The sequence below is a fragment of the Hemicordylus capensis genome, chromosome 2 (assembly GCF_027244095.1).
Source record: "Hemicordylus capensis ecotype Gifberg chromosome 2, rHemCap1.1.pri, whole genome shotgun sequence".
Classification (NCBI taxonomy): Eukaryota; Metazoa; Chordata; class Lepidosauria; order Squamata; family Cordylidae; genus Hemicordylus; species Hemicordylus capensis.
The window spans coordinates 184,558,150-184,578,981 of NC_069658.1; the positions used below are offsets into that span (position 1 = coordinate 184,558,150).

Consider the following 20,832-nt stretch of genomic DNA (forward strand, 5'->3'; position numbering starts at 1 on the left):
CTCAGCCAGGTAGAATATGGTCTGATGGTGGAGTGGGGAGTTCCCGTAGCCGATCCCTTCCCTCCCTGAGTCTGCACCCCAGAGCCTTTCAGATCTCACAGACAGCAGTTAAGGAGACAGACCCATGTCTTGGCTGTACCCCTTCAGGCTGCAAATGGGGGCACATGCCATGGCATGCTCCTATGCGCACTGGGCAGGACACTAGGAACCACTGCAGTTCCTAAGGTCATGGCAGTCCCCTGATGCTGGGGCACAATTTGATCTGCAAGAGATCTGTCCAGCATCCGGAAAGTGACACCGCCGTGGATTCTGGGACCCATTGGATGGGAAGCTGCTTGGGTTGCTTGTGCAGAAGGGGCATTATGGAGCCTAGTTCGGGCAGCCTAGTTCGGGCCGTCCCTTCAGCAGTTCTTACAGAGGTTGCCCAGCTGAACGGAGCATGCGCAGAAAGAATCGGAGGCAGAATAAAGATGTGCATGTCTACCACAGCATGCAAGGAATGTCGGCTGCCACCCAGAGAAGTGATGGTGTAAATCAGGCCCAATCTGCACATTATAAGGAGTTGCATGATGGCCCCACATCTCCTCCCATGCCATCCTGGTCACGTGTCGCTGGGAAACAAAAAGCACACTAGGCTTGTTCACACAACCCTAAACAGGGTCAGAGGAGTGCCCAGCCAGGGTAGGGCAGGCCTCCCAGTCGGTGGCAAGCAACAAGGGAGGAGGAGGGCTGTGGGCCACCTCCAGCCTCAAAGGCAGGATGCCTCTGAGTACCAGTTGCAGGGGAGTAACAGCAGGAGGGAGGGCCTGCCCTCAACTCCTGCCTGTAGGCTTCCAGCAGCATCTGGTGGGCCATTGTGCGGAACAGGATGCTGGACTAGATGGGCTTCCTTGGGCCTGATCCAGCAGGGCTGTTCTTATGGGGTGGGGGGAGAGTCATCGTGTGAGAGGAACTGGGAGCCGAGTAGGAGGGCTGTGCCCTATCCATGTTCTCTCCCCCCAGGACTCTACTGAGGATGGATGCCCTACCCAGCTCTCGCCTCCTATTACACAGTCACTCTCCCCTCCTCCTCCCTTGCCTTGTTGTTTGGGTCCATATGGCCCCTGATTGGGAGCATGCATGGCTGGGCACTCCTCCAACCCTGCTTGGGGTTGTGGTTGTGTGAACAAGCCTACTATGCAAATTGCAATACTGTTGCATTATCATTTCCCTACAAGCTGTAATGAAGTCAGGTGGAGCTATGCGGATGCAGTTATGTCACATCACATGTTGTTTTTAATATTTATTAATTATTATTGATGATGATGATGATGCAGGGGCTGATGTCCAGACTAATGCTATGCCATTAAAGGTAAAGTGTGCCATCGAGTCGGTGTCAACTCCTGGTGACCACGGATCCATGTGGTTGTCTTTGGTAGAATACAGGAGGGGTTTACCATTGCCTCCTCCCACGCAGTATGAGATGATGCCTTTCAGCATCTTCCTGTATCGCTGCTGCCCAGTATAGGTTTATCTCATAGTCTGGGAGACATACCAGCGGGTATTTGAACTGGCAACCTCTGGCTTGCTAGTCAAGTCATTTTCCCGCTGCGCCATTAAGTGGCTCAATGCTATGCCATTGAGTAAGGGCAATCTTCATTGGTTCCATTGGGTGATGGTGGGCAGTGTCAGTTTCTTCCAATTGCGAGAAAATTCCTATCTAGTGGCTGCCAAACAGCAAGTAAGGAACTCTCTGTAATGAAGTTCTCTGATTTCTTCCAGGATCCCCAATGGTATCAGGCTAGAGTGTAGAACAGAGCCAAATATTGCCTTAACTTCGGTATTTTTTCATATGTGTGCAAAGCCGCCACATGTAGAATAGGGTTTCAGTTTCTCCACAGCTTCTCCAACAATCAGGAGGAAAGAACTGCATATATTCTATGCAATGTTAAAGTAACATTGATGGACAATGTCTAATGTGCTTTCCTCACATTGACCTATTTTTTAAAATGTGAGTTTATTCTGTATTTCATTCCAGTTTTTGTCAAGATTGGTGCCTTATCAGTTGGTTTCCCATGGGACTTTTAGTCCCTCCAATGCTGAATCTGGCTGGGTTGAGAATACACTGAATAATTTTGAGGGGTTTTTGTTTTTTAAAAAATGGTGGGCTTCCTTCATATAATTAGGCTCTCCAACGATGTTATTGTAACTGTGAAAGCTGTGCTGAGATGAAATTCCCTTCCTAACTTTGCCACCTTGTTTGGAGGCTGCAAATCGTGGGGGAGGAATTTCAGTCATTCTGCAAGAGGCCCTGTGAACTTCGTCCCAGTTATGAGTGGCCATAGCAGCAGCAGATATCACATTTCCTGATGCTGTTGTGCACATTTTTTTTGTCTTACGTTTTACCCACAAGTCACAGGAAACATTGCCTTCAATCTGCTTTGGCTTTAGACATGTAGCATAGTCTCACTGACTACATGAAGTTGTCAGGAGGCCAAAATAGAGAGAGGGGAGAGGGTAGGAAGCACTGGCCTACATCCCCACTAACGGCATGGAGCACTGTATGCAAATCACCTCTGCAGTTTAGTAATACAGAGACAGACTGCATGCAGGGTGTGGTAATATTTTCCAATCCCTCCTCCCCCAGAAGCACCATTTAACACACAAAATATGCCCCTGAGGACTGTTCAACACTCAGGGACATACTTTTGTGTGCAAAATAGCACTTCCCGGGGAGAGGAGGGGTCAGCAAAAACACCCACCACCACTGTGTGTGCAGAGCAACTCTAGATACAGCATCTCCACTCTATTAGTGGGGATATTAACCACTGTTTCTCCCTTCACTTTGGCACTTTCCTTGTGGGTAAATGGCACCTAAGCATTCAGGAGCATGATCACCAACAGGACCATGATCATACAGTGGCAAAAAAAAAGATAAGGGATGGATTTAATGCAGCCTTCCTCCCTCGGCCTGTACAGTCGTCCCTTGCCAACCAAACATTTCCCAATTGCAGATCTGAGTATCCACAACTGGGAAATTGTGTCCACCTTCGCCAACCACAACCCGAGTATCAGAGATTTGGCAACATTTTGTTTCAATTTTGGGCGTTTGGGGGACATTTCTGGGGTCAGGGGGTTATTGGGGGTTGGGGCAATTTTGGGGTATTTGGGGGTCATTCCTGGGGGCTAGGGGTCATTTCCAGGAGTCAATGGATCATTTCCGGGGTCAAGGGGTGGTTTTTCTATTTTCAACCTTATTTTTCCTGTCTTTGCCAACCACGATTCCCCTAACCCCCAGTTTCCCATGCATTGCTATGCCCCGTCAACCACGAATTCGCCAACCGCGAGTGTTTCCAGGAACAGAACCCTCGCGGTTGGCGAAGGATGACTGTATTTTCAGGCCACTCGAGAAGTTTCAATTCAGCACTATATATAAAAGTGACCAGGCTATGTAAATCCAGCTGTAAGATAACGCTTCCTGTTCTCCACTGCCCTGAGTGGTGGGAAGTTCCCTGAAGAGTTTTGTACAGGGCAGGTTTCTGCATAAGGTGAAATTTATAGTATCATTTGTGATACGATACTTATTGACGAATGAACATGTTGAGACAGATGGAGAGCAATCATGCACAAAAGAAGTCTTCAACAATATCAAACTCCAGCACCCAAGTATCTTTCCGCTAACCGGAAACATTTTAATAACCTTTTCCCAGCACTCTCTAAACTCAGATTCTTTTTCTCTTTTGCCCACATTCAAATGGCCAAAAAGAAAAAAGGAAAAAAAATCATTTTAGCTCATTCCCTGGCAGATTAGTTCAGGTGGGATACGAATTCTACTGGCTTGGAGTAATTCCTGACCATCAAAGGCCATTAAACAGAAAGCTACTGTCCACTATTAAATGGCCAGGTTATGCAACGTACATAACATGTATTCATACATATGCATAAACTTTCTGCATGTTGTAGTATAACATACAGAAAGGTTGTATGATGAATAAGACCCCTGAATCAGGAGAGGTGAATCATAGGCTGGCATCCTGACTACATTTACTCAAGTAAATGTAATTTACTTGAAATTAAATTGCAAGTAAATTAAAAGGACAAGTGAAATTATTTTATTTTTATTGTTATTTTATCGTTAAATTTATATACCGCCTTTCATTAAAACAATCCCAAGGCGGTTTACAGCAAAATTTAAACACAAGATGGTAAAAAAAAGACACAATTAAAATATTAAGTGAAAAATATTAAACAAATCTGATTAAAAATTTAAAACAAAAGCATAAAAGCAATACAGAGTACAAAGAGCAGCAGCAGAGAATCAAATGCCTGGGCAAAAAGCCAAAATTTTTACACTCTTTCTAAAAGCTGTGATGCAGACCGAGGACGAATAGCCACCGAGAGAGCATTCCAGAGTCTGGGGGCAGCAACAGAGAAGGCCCTGTCCCACGTGCACGACAACCAAGCCTCCCTCATTGTCGGCACCCAGAACAGAGCCCCCTCAGATGACCTCGTCAAGCGGGCAGTAACCCTTGGGAGCAGGCAGTCCCTCAGGAATCCCGGGACCAACATTACCTCCATCTTGTCCAGATTCAAATTTCAGAGCGGTCTATAGTTGTACAGGTTGGAGGAATCAAGGGAGGGCTTTTTAAATAATGGTCTTACCATCGCCCCCTTGAGGCACGATGGCATCCTGCCATCCCTTAATGAGGCATTAATAATCACCTCCACTGTCCCCTCCCTGGCAGCTTTTATTAGCCATGAAGGGCAAGGGTCAAGAGCACACGATGTTGCCCACACACTGCCCAGGATCTTGTCCACATCCTCAGGCTGCACCAACTGAAAAAAATCCGACACAATAGGACCAGATGGTACCAGAGAGACGTCTGCCGGAACTGCCAAAACTCTGGAGTCCAAATCAGCGTGGATGTGAGCGACTCTATCCGCAAAGTGACACGCAAACTGATCACAGCGGGCTGTGAATGGTTCCTCCCCAATACCTGGGGGTATGTGTGCAGCAATGTCTTAGCTACGCGAAACAGCTCCGCCGGTCTGCCCTGAGCAGATGCAATGGTGGCGGAGAAAAAACATTCCTTCACCGCCCCCACCGCCATGGAGTAGTCCCTAAAATAGGCTCTAGCCCATGTTCGGTCGGATTCGTCACAACTCTTCCTCCAGCGGCGTTCCAGCCATCGCCCAAGTTGTTTCATTGCCCTAAGCTCAGAGGAAAACCAAGAAGCCGAACGGGCTCCACCAAGCTGGAGAGGGCATTTAGGAGCAACCGTGTTAACAGCCCGGGCCGTCTCTCCATTCCAGAGATCAACCAGTGCCTCGACAGGGTCACCAGCTCTGGACACTGGAAACTCCCCAAGGGCCTTCTGGAATCCAAGTGGATCCATAAGCCTCTGGGGGCGGACCATTCTAATCGGTCCACCACCCCTGCAGAGGGCAGACGGAGCAGTCAAACTAAACCCCACCAGATGATGATCTGTCCATGACAAGGGAGTTATCTCAAACTCCCCAACCTCCAGATCATTTATTCCCTGGTCGGCAAAAATCAGATCCAGAGTATGTCCTGCCATGTGGGTAGGGCCCGATACCAATTGAGACAGGCCCATGGTTGCCATGGAGGCCCACTAGGGGGACCTCAGTGTGGACATTGAAATCCCCCAAAACAATAAGCTTGGGGGAAACCAAGGCCACCTCCGAGACCACCTCCGCCAGCTCAGGAAGGGAGACTGAAGTGCAATGAGGTGGTTGGTACATCAACAGAGTCCCCAGTCTATCTCGGAGGCCCACCCTCAAGGACAAACACTCGAAATTCTGAGATTGCCTGACCGGGCACCTGGAAATGGGGAAGGTCTTTCAATAGATGACTGCAACGCCCCCTCCCCGACCCTCCAGGCGGGGCTGCTGCACACTCAGGAAACCTGGAGGACAGAGCTGAGAGAGACCAACCCCGCCCAGCTCATCCATCCAGGTCTCCGTCACACATACCAGGTCAGCACGCTCATCCACAATCAAATCGTGGATGAGAGAGGTTTTAGCATTAACTGACCTGGCATTCAGCAGCAGCACCCTAATCCTCGAGGGAGTGTTCTCAGAGCTCCCTGGGGTCAGAGGGTTGGGAGAAGGGCCGGAAAAAGGAACAGGCCTCAGTTGCTTGGACCGTTTCCCCCTGCAACGGCCAGCCCAACTCCCACCGCTATACCTCCCTCTGCCCAGTACCAGTGATATTGCTGCCCCCACACCAACCCCACTTTCCTGCTCTCCCAGACACATCCCTCAGTCCAAACAACCACAGCTCCACTACTTAACAAAACCAGAGGTCAAACAGACTTATGCTGACTTCTGACCTCAACAGGAAAAAACCCAAAAAGGAACCGTGCACAATAGTGGGACAGAGGGGCCTCAAAAAGAATGCCAGAAAATGCAAAAATAAAAGCTATGCTGGTCTATATGGAGGAAATAGACAGAACACATGTGTCCATTTTTTCTGTGACTGAAGATGCTGTATTAATAGTCATAGAATAAATGAATAGCAGTAACAATTGTCTTGCAAGTTATATCTGCACATACATGTGTCAAAGACATTACATCTCAGTAAATTGAACAAAAATCATTGTTAAAGATGAATACAAATTCAATTCACAGAGATTCATATATCTGAAAAAACAGCATAAGTATGTGAAAAAAGTATTATCTTTTCTGTATTAAGAATAAAGTCTTGCAATGGTGAAAAAAGTCCTTGAATGAGTAACAATAACAATTGTCTTGCAAGTTGTATCTGCACATACATATGTAAAAAATATTGCATCTCAGTAGATTGAACAAAAACTTTTTTCTTTTTCTATGTTAAGAATAAAGTCTTGCAATGGTGAAAGCAGTCCTTATAGGCTAGCCCGGGATTCTTGAGCCCATTTCGGAATTAGTCCTTCCTCAGAGAACTACAGTATTCAAATTTCCTCCTCCCTGAGCTCAAACAACAATAGCTTGCCAGTCAAATCTTTATGGAGGCGGCCTTTCCTCCTATACTTGTTGAGCCCAGGCAGCTTGCCCGAAGGCTGAGAGCCACAAGGAGAGAGCGCCATGAGGCTTACGCCTGTGGCTCAGCCTGAGTTTTAAAGCAGCCCCATAGTTGATACACAACTGGAGAAGGTGGGACAGAGGCAAAAAGCACCACTAATGCCCTGCCAAAGATGTTCCCTCTTCCCTATAACAAACTATAAAAACTCCCTCCTATTAGAACAGGGCAATGCTTTAGCTAATCTGGTAGGTTTTATGCTGCTGTGGGGAAAGAAGAAGAAGAAGAAGAAGAAGAAGAAGAAGAAGAAGAAGAAGAAGAAGAAGAAGAAGAAGAAGAAGAAACACTCCAGGGAGGTATATGGGGGACTGTTGTCCTCGGTGCGCCTGCTCAGAAGTCTACCAATCTTGCTGGGACTCTTCAACCCTCTGGCTACTGCAGTCCACCGGCTGTTCTCCACTCGGCTGAGAGCCACAAGGCCGAGAGCCCTTGTGCTCTCCCCTTCGGCTCACGCCAAGAGGCTCACGGCCCTAGCTCAGTTGGATCTTAAATGGCAGCTGTTGTTACCTGCAAGGGGTGGAACAAGTTAGGGCTTGACCTTTTAATTTCAATGGGACTTCCTCGAGTAAATTTAGTCAGGATGCCCGCGACCCATAGGGTTATGTTTACTAATGTGACAAGCTGTAAACATGATGATGTAGCAGTGGATACATGTTATACTTGTAAAAGAAAATTTTAAAAAACAGATTTTAAAAATACTGATGTACACCTAAAGTTGGAATCCATCCCCAAATAATAATGGGGGGAAATTATGTGGAAACTAAAAAATTCAAAAGCAAACTTTGCAATCCAAATAAGCCTGCCATCTTACATAACCATACTTGCTAGGAATATTTAGTATTTAACAACACAGAAAGTTGATATTTGACTTTCAGAGTTACCTTGGAGGGGAACAAGAAATAAAAATATTGACATAAAAAATGAGAGCATTCACTGACACTGGTATCCCTCGGGCTTTTTGGAGAAGCATTATTTTTCTGAATTAAAATGGGATGAACGCTTCACTTGTACACCAGAAGCTTTACTTTTAGGTTGTGCAAGACTAAGAAGTACTGGCCCTCTTAGGAGTCTCCCTGCTGTGTGTCTACATGAGTCACTGTTCTGGACATGCTTCCTTGTTGGTGAGGTAACAGGCAGCCTCCTCTGTGTGCAGGAAATTCCTCTGAGCCTCTGAACTGAGAGTGGGCGAATGATCCACACACACGCAATGCGGAGACACTCAGCAGAATGACCCAACCCCAGCAGAGGTGGAAGGAGGCAAGGAGGCTAGAGCAGGCAGCTTCCTCTGCGGGTGGGGTTCTTTGGGCTCAGGAGAGTCTTTAATTATTTCAGTTCATGTATTTCTTCCAGCACACTAGTAATTCTCTTGAGGCACACATTTTGGGAATTACTGACTCATGTGCACATCCCCCCCAAATGCTGAAATCCATCCGGAAGTCTCACATTTAGCCCAGCTTTAAAACCCAAATATTGCATTTTGAAATCCAAATCTGAATTCTAACATTTTGAAGTTTTATTTAAAGATGACGGTTTTCCAGTGTAAAGCAGCATTGTCAGTGAGCTCTTTCCCTGAAATTGATTTCAGTTTTTATTGAAAGCATCCATCTATCTATCCCACCCCCGCCACAGGCCTCTATCGATTTTCTCTGCCCAATATCCTCCTTAGCTTGCCCTGGGTTGCTTTTGTGTCCAATAAGAACAAGGGCCACACACAGCTGGGTCCAGCCCTGCTCACCTTATCAGGCATGTATGTGTCAGTGGTAAAGAGGCCCAGAGTGAAAGACCAGACCCCAACCCAGTGCCTGAGCAAATGCAATTTGAGGCACATCTGGAGACTATTACTGCAAAGGTCTTGATGGGGGCAGCAATGATGCCAACTTCCCCTTTGGTGCCTCCCACATTAGTTGTCCTTTTTCCTGCTCAGAGTTTTGGTGGAGTCGGATACTCTCCACCTTTGGCCCTTCTTCCTCTCCTTTTGCAAAAGATGCTTAAGGAGCATGGAATCTCAGAATCCTCCCGACATCATGGCGTTCCCAGAAAATGGAACTCAGCAGACAGCAGATTCAGAATTCCCCTGCTCTTCTCAGTTAGAAGTCCCTTCACTTCCTCAAGTGATCAGTTTGCCTGTGAAGCGGGAGCACTGGAGATTCGAAATATTGGCCTGTCAACCGAGTTCAAGTGTAACATTGGCCTGATTCACACAATCGCTCGAATCTAGGTTTAATGTGCACTACTGGCATGACTGTGATTGTGTGAACCCATGCCAAGGTGGTTTATGGCCTGAATCTGAGTTTCCTGACTTAGTGTGGGTTCATGCAATCATGCTAATGGTGGTAACCCACATCAAACCTACATTTGAACAACTGTGTCAACCAAGCCATTCTCTTGTTAAGTTGCCTGTTCCTATCAGTCTAATATCTGTTTATTTACAAATATTTGTTGAGCACAGGGGACCAGGCAAGCATCTAGACTCACACTGCTAATATTTAAAACAGCATATGTTCCCTGCAAAGCATGCATCATGCTTATGGGGGAACTTGGGTCCCCCAAAGCAGCCAAAGCTCCTTTTTGCCAGCCAGCCTAAAAAACACAGCCTTTATTTGTTTGCCGGATACATTCCATTTGGCAAACTATTCAGATGGGCCGTGTCCAGTAGTTTAGTTAGTAGCCACCAGCCATCAGAAACCATGAATGCTATATTAGCAAGCATCTCCTAGCTATTAATGCTCATTGAGTGCTAAGCAAATACTGAGAGGAAACGTCGTCTCCTTATTCTGCCCAGCCACAGCAGCAGAAGGAGCTCGGCTTCCTGCACCACCTGCGCCTGGTTTCAATGCCAGGGCAAAGCCCTGGAAAATGTGAAAAGGTGTATTAACGCATCTGCCTTGGTATTTCCTACTAATCCCGGATGGTTTCCCAGTCCTTCCCAATAGTTTTTCCAGACACAGCACTGTATACACTATGCCTGGGATACCGTGAAGTATGGTTATTAAAGCTCAAATGAATTTAGGTTGGAAATCTGTCTATTTGAGGTTGTGTGCAAAGTTTTAAATTTATATTGTCCTAATTCACCCTCCCGCCCAATAGTCCCAATTATGGATGCTTTCGGGTTTAAGTGCTTCAGGGGGGAAAGGAACAAGTGTCAGTTTCCAAAGAATCATGCCACTTGTTGAGGCTGTTCTCACAAGCAGCCAAGACCGGGCTAAAGCCACCAAGCTTGGACATGGCTGCCTGCAAGAACCAACAGGATCCACGCAGATCCCAGCAGCGCAGCAAACCCACCTATGGAGCCTGCCAATTAGCTGAGGTTAAGGGCACGGGTGTGCCCTTAACTTGGACTAACTACCCCTGTGTGAGTGCCGGCTGCTCCCGGCCATCACCTGGGGAATCCCCACCACGTACCATGCACTCATGTGGTGCATTGTAGGATTTCTGAGAGCCAGGATGACACATCTCAACCCCTGCATCTCCATGCTGCCTGGGGCAGCAGCAGACCATCTGGGCGCATGATCTGCGCGCCCAGCAACGTCTTGGTAATCGTCTGCGGTGAAGGTAAGTTTATGCAACCTTCCCCCTCGCCCACCTTCCCGCCCTCCCAAACAGTTGTGTGAATGGGCCCCTTCTCTGCACTCAACGGGGGCTTGTGTTTTTCTAATATAAACTCTTCCCCACCATGCTGCATAGCGAAATGCTTTTAGTTCTGAGTGCAGTCCAGTCAAAAGTAGTTGGGTTGTAATGAGGGAATGGGGGCATAGTTCAGTGGGAGAGCATCTATTTTGCATACAGAAGGTCCAAGGGTCATTCCCTGGCATCTGGGAAAGTCTCCTGCCTAAAACCTTGGAGAACCACTGCCAGTCAATGTAGAGCTGGTCTTGTGGTAACAAGCATGACTTGTTCCCTTAGCTAAGCAGGATCTGCCCTGGTTGCATGTGAATGGGAGACTACATGTGTGAGCACTGTAAGAGATTCCCCTCAGGGGATGGAGCCACTGCTCTGGGAAGAGCAGAAGGTTCCACGTTCCCTCCCTGGTTTCTCCAAGATAGGGCTGAGAGAAATTCTGCCTGCAACCTTGGAGGAGCCGCTGCCAGTCTGTGAAGACAATGCTGAGCTAGACAGACCAGTGGTCTGACTTAGTATATAGCAGCTTCCTATGTTCCTATGACAATACTGAGCTAGGTGGACCAGTGGTCTGACTCTGTATAAGGGAGTTTCTTATGTTCCTGTGCCATTTGGATATGGCATGGGTGTGTGTGGAAATCTTCTGCTCAAAGATTTTAAAAGCCTTCTGAGCAGACATGAGCATAAAGTAGCTGGATCCCAGCCAAGATCCCAGCCCAAACACTGAAAATTGTAAGTTTTAAAAACATTAATCAATTACACTTAAGATGTGCATTGTTGTTTTCCTTTAAAACACTACCAGAAAATACTTCTGACCAGCCCATTGAAATTGCAGCAAGTATTCTAGTAAAGAATGAGGTCCTCCACACAATCAACAATTGTGTTTTACCTGGGTTTGGGGGCTGTGTGAGCTCCCAATTTTCAGTTGTCTGGAAGCAAAGTAGGAAGAAAACCTGAGTAGTGATTGTGTGGAAGTAAGGTAAGAAGAAAACCTGGGTAGCTTTTCCTCCTACCTTGCTTCCACACACAATCACTTCTACCCAGGCTTGCCTCTTACCTTGCTTCCACACACCTGGAAATTGGGAGCGCACGCAGCTTCTAAACCCGGGTAGAACACAGTTTTTGATTGTGTGAACCACCTGAACAAATGCAGACTACTTCTCTCCCAGCAGCTGAAATGTAGCAGAAAATCCTCCCATTTGAGGTTGCTTGCAAAAAGCCAAGCATTCCCAATTATTATTATTATGTTTTGATCCCATTCTTTATGCATGTGGCCATGACCCATCCCTGCTTAATCCTCACAAGAACTCTGAGCTAGGCTAGGCTAAGAGACAGTGAGCCTTTTCTCATGAGCAGTGAGAAAAGGCTGCAGGGTTTGTGGGGAGGAAGCCCTGAAGAGCTTACTGCCCCACAGAAGAGCAGTTCCCCTTTCTTGGGCAGGCGGCCCAGATGAGCACTGGCTCCAATAACACTCGGCAGAGGTGCACCTAGATAATTTTGGAGCCTGGTCCTAAAGGCCTTTGGAGGCCCCCCCCCCCCCCGAAAATTAAGCATCATTATGCTTGGCCAGGCGGCCACACCATCTTGAACAAAGAGGATTTGGGGGGCCCCAGAGGTTGTGGAGCCCTGGACTTCGGCCCCAAAGTCCGGGGGTAAGAGCGCCTCTGATGCACTGGGGATCCTAGAATACCAATTTATAATGGAAACAACTTAAGGACTTAGGAAGCTGCTTATTCCAAGTTAGACCGTTTAGCTCACTAGACTCTACTCAGGACTGCTCAGCTTAGGGCCCCCAGTTGCTTTTGGATGACAACTCCCATAATTCCCAGCCACAGTGGCCAATAGCCAGGGATTATGGGAGTTGTAGGCCAACATCTGCAGGAGGGCCGAAGTTGAGCAGCCCTGCATGGACTGGCAGTGGCACTCCAAGGTTTCAGGGGTCTTTCCCAGTACAGCAGATGCTCTGTCACTGGCCTACAGCCCCAAACAAAGGGCTTATTTGGATGCCACATTTGAAAGCTACATCCGAACATCCACATGCAGTCAGGGATGTGAGCATGTACAGCATGCCACCCTACCCCACCCCCACCCCAGCAGCACAGCATCCCACAGACTTATAGCAGCATGGGGAGCAGGTCACACTATTTAAATACTACTCTGATGTAATATTTAAATGGCATATGCAGTTATGAGTCTATGGGATGAGACACTGGGGAGTGGGGGAGGGGACGTGTGTCCTCGCACCCCGTCATCGTGGGTGGGCAGGGCTGGTTCTGATGAGTCCTCTGAACTGGCTGCAAAAGCCTTGTTGTGACCCCTTAAAAGACTCACCCATTGATTGTAACATACACTTTTGTGAAGGACAGTCTAAAGTGGCTAAAGTGTTATCCTAGATAGAGGAATATATTATACATAAATAGATACGGGGGGGAGGGGGGGAGGGACATGTAAATGGTGAGGCCAAATGGCCATGAATGCAAGAGGTACTGTCTGTGGCAGTTCTGTGTAAATAAGATAAGTGCAGTGACCATTCACAATGGCAGTGAGTGCTGATCGCAATGTGTTCCTCTTCCAAGTGCCCCAGGACTAGTGTTTTTGCTACTACTACAGACCCTTGGGAAGTGGGGATTTACAGTGAGTTTCCCTTAATGATGAACATAGAGAAAAAATGTCTGCTTCTGCTATACAAGGGGGCTATTCTCACGACCAACAAAAATTTGGCTAGCAGAGGCTAGCCCGATTTTTGTTGGTCGTCAGAACCACTGGGATCGCAGCTGAGCCTGGTGGTTCTGGAATGGCTAACCCGCTCGAGAACCCCTAGCAAAAAGCAGGTTTGCGGAGCGAGCACTCCTGCAAACCTGCTTTTTGTGATTGTGAGCAGCTCCCCGGCCAGGAGGCTTAAAAGCAGCCTCCCGGCTCGAGGGTCTCCCCAGTATGACCTGGGGGGTCCCAGTCCAGACCCGGTCCATTGTGTTCCAGATTTGTTTAGCTGCAACAGCTCCCAGATCTTTAGCCCACAGTCAGTTATATTAGTATCTCCTATCTTCCAGTTCTACAGTTAATAGACTTAACATCCCTTTTTTAAAAAACCAACTCTCCATTATTTCTTGACAAGGCGACATCTTCCTTAATGGTCTTCTAACTAATAAGTCTTGTGAAACAATATTACATGTATGTTTTTTTAAAAGTATCCATCAAATCAGTTTCAAACACAAAATATGAAAGTTTTGGAATTCTGACACTCTGGTCTGGCAGGGAGTATCTGCATGCGACACTGTCTTCCATACATGCAGACTGAGGGGACAGAGGCAGGATTGAAACAGCAGAATATAAATTTAATCTTTTGGAGGCAAATTCAAATACAGCAATTTCCCTTCTAAAATCATATAAGCTTTGGTAGATTTGACCATCGTTCAGTGAATCCTAGGCACAGAAGGGTGTGTGTGTGTGAAACTATCTGGATGCACATCTGCATTGACATCACAATCCTCATCCAAGAGGTGCCTATTGCTGGGGACAAGGGATCCTCATCTGGGTCAGTAGTAGCTTTTGAAAGTAGGGATGTGCACAAGCTGAGGTTTGTGCACTGGTTTGGCACCACGGGGAGGGGAGCGGCGAGCAGGATCTTTAAAAACAGAGGAGAGCAGGTCCTTACCTGCTCTCCACCATGCCATGCAGCTTCCTGCTGTGGTGGCACTTGTCCCAAGAACCCACGCATGGTCCCAGAACACACAGGGCATCCTCACATGCGCTTGCGCCATTTGCGTGGTCAGCGTGGTGTTGCTGACCATGCAAATGGCCCCAAATCAGTGCACTAACCTCAATTTCTGCACATCCCTAATTGAAAGCAAACCCTCTCCCAAACCACTTTCACCTCTCTGAAATACTATTGTCTGCCTCCAGCCAATCTTAACTTTTACAGGGATCAGCACTGAACATTCCACAGCCTACGCTGTATCTTTCCCTTTCAGTTCTCCCAGCAGGATTACTAAAGAATCTACTGGTGATAAATAGCTCTATTCACAACGGTTATAAACCATTTTATGTACTGCCTCTTTAAGAGGCAAGTCCAGAAAGCCTCAGGATGAGAAGGCCGTGTGAAAGAACGGGGAGAAGCAGCTGCCGCCTCCTGTGGGAGTGGTTGGGGCTATATGATCTCCTTGGAGGCTTGGACAGTCCTAAGCACTGACATATTAGAAACTAGCGACAGTCTTGCAGGTACTGTGCTTGGTCCCCACTCCCCGCCCATCAATTACAGCTTTATGCACTGGACTTTCCCAGTCAACTGTTAGCAATAAATACTTCAGTTATTAGAGGAGTTGTACTGTGTGCTGCTGTTCTCACATATCCAACTGTAAGTGTAGTGGATATATGACAATATATACCGTTTTCTCTATAGAGAGTAATTTTTTTATGTTGTCAACAGGTCCAAATACAGGCAACTTGAGACTAAAATAAATAAATAAATAATATACCGCCAAACTCACGACGGCTCTGGGCGGTGCACAAAATATACCAAAATCACAAAAATAAACAAAGTTTAACGAGATCACAATGAAAATCACAATAAAAATAAAGCAATATATTTAACAACCTTGAAAGGCTAAGCCATTTCAAGGCTAAATCTGGCACAATCAGCAATATATATTAAGGATCCAGATCCAGATCCTTAATATCCTTAGATCCAGAAGATCCTTAGATCCAGAAGTCCAACATTCTGCTCCAGCCCTCAGTCCCACCCCTAAAGGCCAGCCCCCTTTGGGGGCCGAGTTTGACGGCTGTGCCAACAGCTGAGCTATGCCACTGCCCCACATCTGGCTTTATAGCTGGGCCAGCCACACCCACTGCTCTCAACAGCAGGGCCCAGCTGGCCACGATGACCCACTCATCCAGAGAAAGGAGCAGCCTGCAGGCTTCAGGTAGGAAGGAGGCAGCAAGGCCCAAGAGGTTCAGCTTCTGCAGTCCCAGAAGGATGGTCCCAGTTCAAGCCTCTCAGGCCACACAGCAGACAGGAGGGAGGCAGAAGTTCTGAACATTGAAGCTAACGTACTCTGGGAAACATTGGAATTGGAGTGTCACCCTTGGGCACCCTTCCTAAAGGCTGTGGGGGGGAGGGGTCTGCAAAGGTTCCCCCTCCCCCCGCTAGCCTCTTAATTCACTGCCACAGCCGGTCCAGGGCTGATTTTCGGGCCTGTTTGGGCCTGCAAAGATTGGCGTGGTGGCCATTTTGGAGGCCGCCACGCATGCTCAAATGGTCTCTGCGAGGACTGGCAAGGCCTAGGGCTTCGCAGGGTCCATTTGAGCATATGCAATGGTCATTTTTAGATTTATTTTTTATAAAAATGGCCACCAAAAACAAAATGGCCACCGTGCATGCTCAAATGGCCTCTGCAAGGCCTGGCATGGCCTAGGGCCTTGCAGAGGACATTTGAGCATGTGTGGTAGCCATTTTATTTTCAATGGCCATGTTTTTTAATTTTTTCATTTCAAAAAGTCGCACCCCCCTTCAAGTGGCGCCCGGGGCATGTGCCCTGCCTGCCTCACCCTAGATATGCCCCTGGATGTTCAGACCCCTCTAGCAGCTCCTACAACTTCCCCCAAATCTTCCTCTCTTTGTAGAGTTTAAAGAGGGGTGAGCTGGAAAGCAGAGAGAAATGTGCTCACAGGCGCTGATATACATGAAAGAAAGGGCAGCAGAAGCATATCATGGAGGCTTTTCAGATAGCAGGCTTTACTGTGGGTTTACCACGAGACCTTTCTGCAAGTTCGGGACATAGCGGATACTATGACGCAAATAGAGGATTTTTTAACCCTGGACATAAATCGGGTTAGGTTCCAGTATGGAGGGAAAACCTAAATTGCGTGGGAAGTGCTTTTTGAAATATTGCCCGGACTTCGGGGCAAATCTGGCCGATATGTGAATGCAAACCCCCTCTTCCAAAGTAAAGTTGCAGTAAAGTCACCATCTGAAAAAGCTCCTGGGAAGATGCTGTAAGGGACCGGTTGGTAACCATAAAGAGAAGTTGCTGCAGCTTTACAAATGCATCACCACCGTGAGTGCTGGAAATGTGCTTTTATCTATGCAGTTCCAGCATAGATGCTATGTGCATTGATAGTTCTCTGTACATGGAGTGAAATGGTCCTTTAATGTTTGCTCCGGGTAGGATTCTCCAGGCCTGATTTCCCACAAGCAGCCCCTGCTGCTTTTGTGGTCTCTTGAAGCAGGTTTGTGTTAACCTGCCTGGGCAGAACTCTTATCCCTGTGCCAAAAGAAAAAAGAAAAGGCAAATTTGGAGGAACTTGATGAGGCTAATTACCATGAAAGTGGGGAGAGCTGGGAGGTAGGAGAGAGACTCCACACTCCTGGAATGCAAAGAATGTTGTGCTGTGGCCGAGATGTACATGGAAGGAAACCACATGTGAAGGCCTCTGAGTGCCTAAGGGCCAGTTGTACCCTGCTGGAGAGTGGGGGGGGGGGAGGGGGGGTCATTAGGGACTTCAAACCCAGCTCTCAGTCTCCTGCAGCCATCCTGTAGGTCTTCCTTCCCAAATCACCCCCAGCTGGGGTACCAACAGCAGTGAAGCAGAGAAGAAAACATGCCCTCTCTCCAGCCACCCAGCACTTGGCTGGGCTGGGAAAGACTCCTGCCTGAAAAACCTGGGAGGGCAGCTCCCAGTAGGGATGTGCAGGAACCGAGGGTCATGCACTGGTTTGGCGCTGAACCAGTTTGGATAAGGCCCGAACTGATTTGGTGCCGTGGGGAGGGGAGTGGCGAGCAGGATCTTTTTAAAAAGAGGAGAGCAGGTCCTTACCTGTTCTCCGCTCCCCCATGCAGCTTCCTACTGTGGTGGCGCTTGTCCCAAAGAACCCGCCCCTCTCAGTGCCAGCATGCACATGGCAAACTGCACATACATGGGCACCATTTGTGTGCCGACCGTGCCAATGGTGCCCGCGCATGCGCTGAGACCATGTGCATCCCGGCACCTCACAGGGAGCGCCGCAGCAGGAAGCTTTAAAAGATCCCGCTCCCCATTCCCCTCCCCCATGGCACGGAACTCCCCTCCCCACGGCACATCCCCTAGTTACATCCCCTAGTTACAGTCAATGTAGGCAGTACTGAGCTAGATGGACCAATGGTCCGACTCCGAATAAAGCAGCTTCTTATGTCCTCCCACTTATGCGCTTGCTTGTGCATTAAGACTCACGATGGCTACTGTGCTGTCTACTGAGCAACCCTCATATATTTGTGTAACCCCCCAAAGGCCGCACACCATACCTTGTGCAGCAGAGGCCGCTCAAGTTCCAATCCACACCTGTTTGTTCACTTCTGCTCCATCCATGTACGGTGTGTGGAGGTGTGGGGGGGGCATGTCTGGTTTTAACATCAGAAACGAAGGGGTCCATCACCCCTGGGCACTTTGCTCACATCCTGGCCCAGTACCAAAGGAAAAAGGAGTTTGGGCAATAGACTGTGGGGATGTGAGGCGGAGCCTGTGGGAGGAGTCAGCTCCTTTCACCTGTGTGCCTCTTTTAATGTTAAAGTTAGACTGTACCCTAAACTTTATACATGTGGGAGTGGACAGAAACATGCACGGGGAGACCCAGGTTCAAAGCCCCCACTCCACTATGAAGTCCATGAAGAGCCAGCGTGGTGTAGTGGTTAAAGTGCTGGACTAGGACCGGGGAGACCCGAGTTCAAATCCCCATTCAGCCATGAGACTCGCTGGGTGACTCTGGGCCAGTCACGTAACTCTCAGCCTAACCTACTTCACAGGGTTGTCGTGAAGAGAAACTCAAGTATGTAGTACACCACTCTGGGCTCCTTGGAGGAAGAGCAGGATAGAAAATGTAAAATAAATAAATAGGGTGATCATGGACCATTCACTGTTTTTCTGCCTAGGCTATCCAACCTTGCATAAATAACTAAAATGGGGGGTGGGGTGGGGTAGAGGACCTTGTACACTGCCCCCTGAGCTCCTTGGAGGAAGGGCAGAACAGAAATGTAAGGGGTGGTGACAATGATGATCTGATTGTTAGTTGTTCCCAGGGTCTGACTCAAACTGTATTAGTTTCAGGAGGGACTTAGAGGAGGGTGGAATCGAAGGCAGGTTCTCAAGTAAGTCTTAGCATAGGATTTGAGATTCCAAGGGAATCAAACAAAAACCCCTGCAGGGATCAAAGATCATATCAGGAATGTTCCTGCTGGCGTCACACATCCCATCCAGTTTGCATTCCTGCAGCTGCTGCCCCAACCCAGCTGGGTCCAGTTCTCACAGGGAAGAGAAGATCACCCGTATGCATGCCAGGAACATAACATGCCATGTGCATGTGTGTGTATGGGCACACATGCATGCTTAAAAAGACCTAGTAAGATCTGCTGCCAGTGAAAAAGTGCTGTCTGCTTATCCTTTAAACCTCAAAACCCTTAGCAAATGTGAAGCCCTTTCTATAAACAGGGGCCCTGGTTTCCAGACTCTCTTCTAATTCTGAATTCCTAGATACACCACCCCCATGGCAGGACGCCGAGATGTCAAACTTTTAACCAAGAGTCCAAAAACCCCAAGACTGCTATGGTTTTAGAGATAATGCTTTCTCTCCACAAATCAAAATGGACTGTTTATAAAATTCACTGTTTTTGTTTTCCTTGAAAATGTGGGGCGGGGGGATATTCCCAGGGAAGAACATGTCACTTCCAAAGGGTCTGGCAAGTTCCACTAAGGAATACTGGAATTCAACGTCAAAATGTACATTTTCCTGTCAGGTAGGAAATGTGCATTTTAACATGGAGGCTACCAGCCCCCAGTATATCTTACAAATCCAGCTCATTTGCTTTGGCATGAAAGATTCTGGCAATCATATAGACTTCTCTTATGCAATACCAATTTCATCAAAGCAATTTATCCTCACATAAGTCCAGCCAACCAGCTATCAGCCTCTTTGACCAACTACTTTGCCGGGACAAAATCTCTTATGTAAGCCTCTCTCTGTCCCTATGCAGTTGCCTCAGGTGGCAAATACCTTCCATTGTGGACCTAAACAACTATAAGTTCTTTTATTTATATTGCACGGGACAAATAATATTACATGGAGTAAGAGGCAAGTATTGTGAATTAAAAACAACCATAGGGCCTGACTAAGCCATGAAGAAATTTTGGACTTCAGCACTGAAATATACATTTCTCCATCAACTGGAAAATGTGCATTTCAGTATGAAGATACCAAATCCCTACATTCTTTTTGGTGTACTATACAAATCTAGTTCATATGTATTCACATCTTCAGGGTCTAAAATCTTTAATGGCCTTTAAAGAACTGGAAAAATGTTTATTGTAATTGTTTTTCTGTTTGTTTTATTTTAATGTAAACTGCCTAGAGACATTTGGGTTGGACAGTCTAGAAATATAATAAATAAATAAATAAAAATAAAAATCTAAACTGGCTAGAGGTGTGTGTGTGAGAGAGAGAGAGAGAGAGAGAGAGAGAGAGAGAGATTTTGATGCTGAGGTGGCTTCCTTGCAATAAAGGAAGAATATATTACAGGGATGTAGGCATGAAAGATTCTGGAAATGATGTATTCCTTTTTTTATACCAGTTTGTACAGCATCATGTCAATCTAGCCAACCAAGCATCTTTCTCTGAGCCAGCCCTATCATTAGGCAAGCTGCCTCTGGTGACAAATAGCCTCTGATGTACAATTGCTCACTATATATAGCTGCTTTATTGTATGACCTAGAGGAGTAAGCAACAGGACAAAGAGAAATAAGGAACAATACATGAAATGGCTGCTCACTTGCTGTCCTTTAACAGCACCCAGAATATGCAACTGGAGGTGCCTAGCTCACTGTACTTGATGGCAGAGTGGCCATGGTGTTGGGGAGGGGTTGCCTTGGGGAGGGGTTGCCTTCCCCTGGAGAATGCAGTTTGGCTTAGTTGCTTGAGTCCCCTGGACCCATTTCCTCAACAAGCATTTTTATGACAGTTTAGACGGTGCAGGTTGATTTGTTGGAGGGAATGGAGGGTTTGACTAACTGGCCTCCTAGTCTGCTGTTCTGTCTTTATCCCAATCCCCCTTTACCCTATAGCAAGCCCCAGAGAAAGGTAGTCACGATCCCCAGTAAGCTGTTCATTCAGTCACCCATTCATCAGCCGTAAC

General features: G+C 47.3%; 1 protein-coding gene across 3 annotated transcripts in view; it reads left to right on the forward strand.

Annotated features, from left to right (window-relative positions):
- The window catches only part of BGN (biglycan), a 107,793-nt gene that overhangs the window by 22,920 nt on the left and 64,041 nt on the right, over window positions 1-20,832 (forward strand). Inside the window, exon 1 of one of the 3 annotated variants that reach the window (XM_053297578.1) lies at window positions 15,491-15,597. The exons of 1 other annotated variant lie outside the window; for it this stretch is intronic. The gene's annotated coding sequence lies outside the window, so the exon portion shown is untranslated. Of the gene's footprint in view, window positions 1-15,490; window positions 15,598-20,832 lie in introns of those variants that run through there. One more of the 3 variants, XM_053297577.1, reaches the window with a different exon arrangement.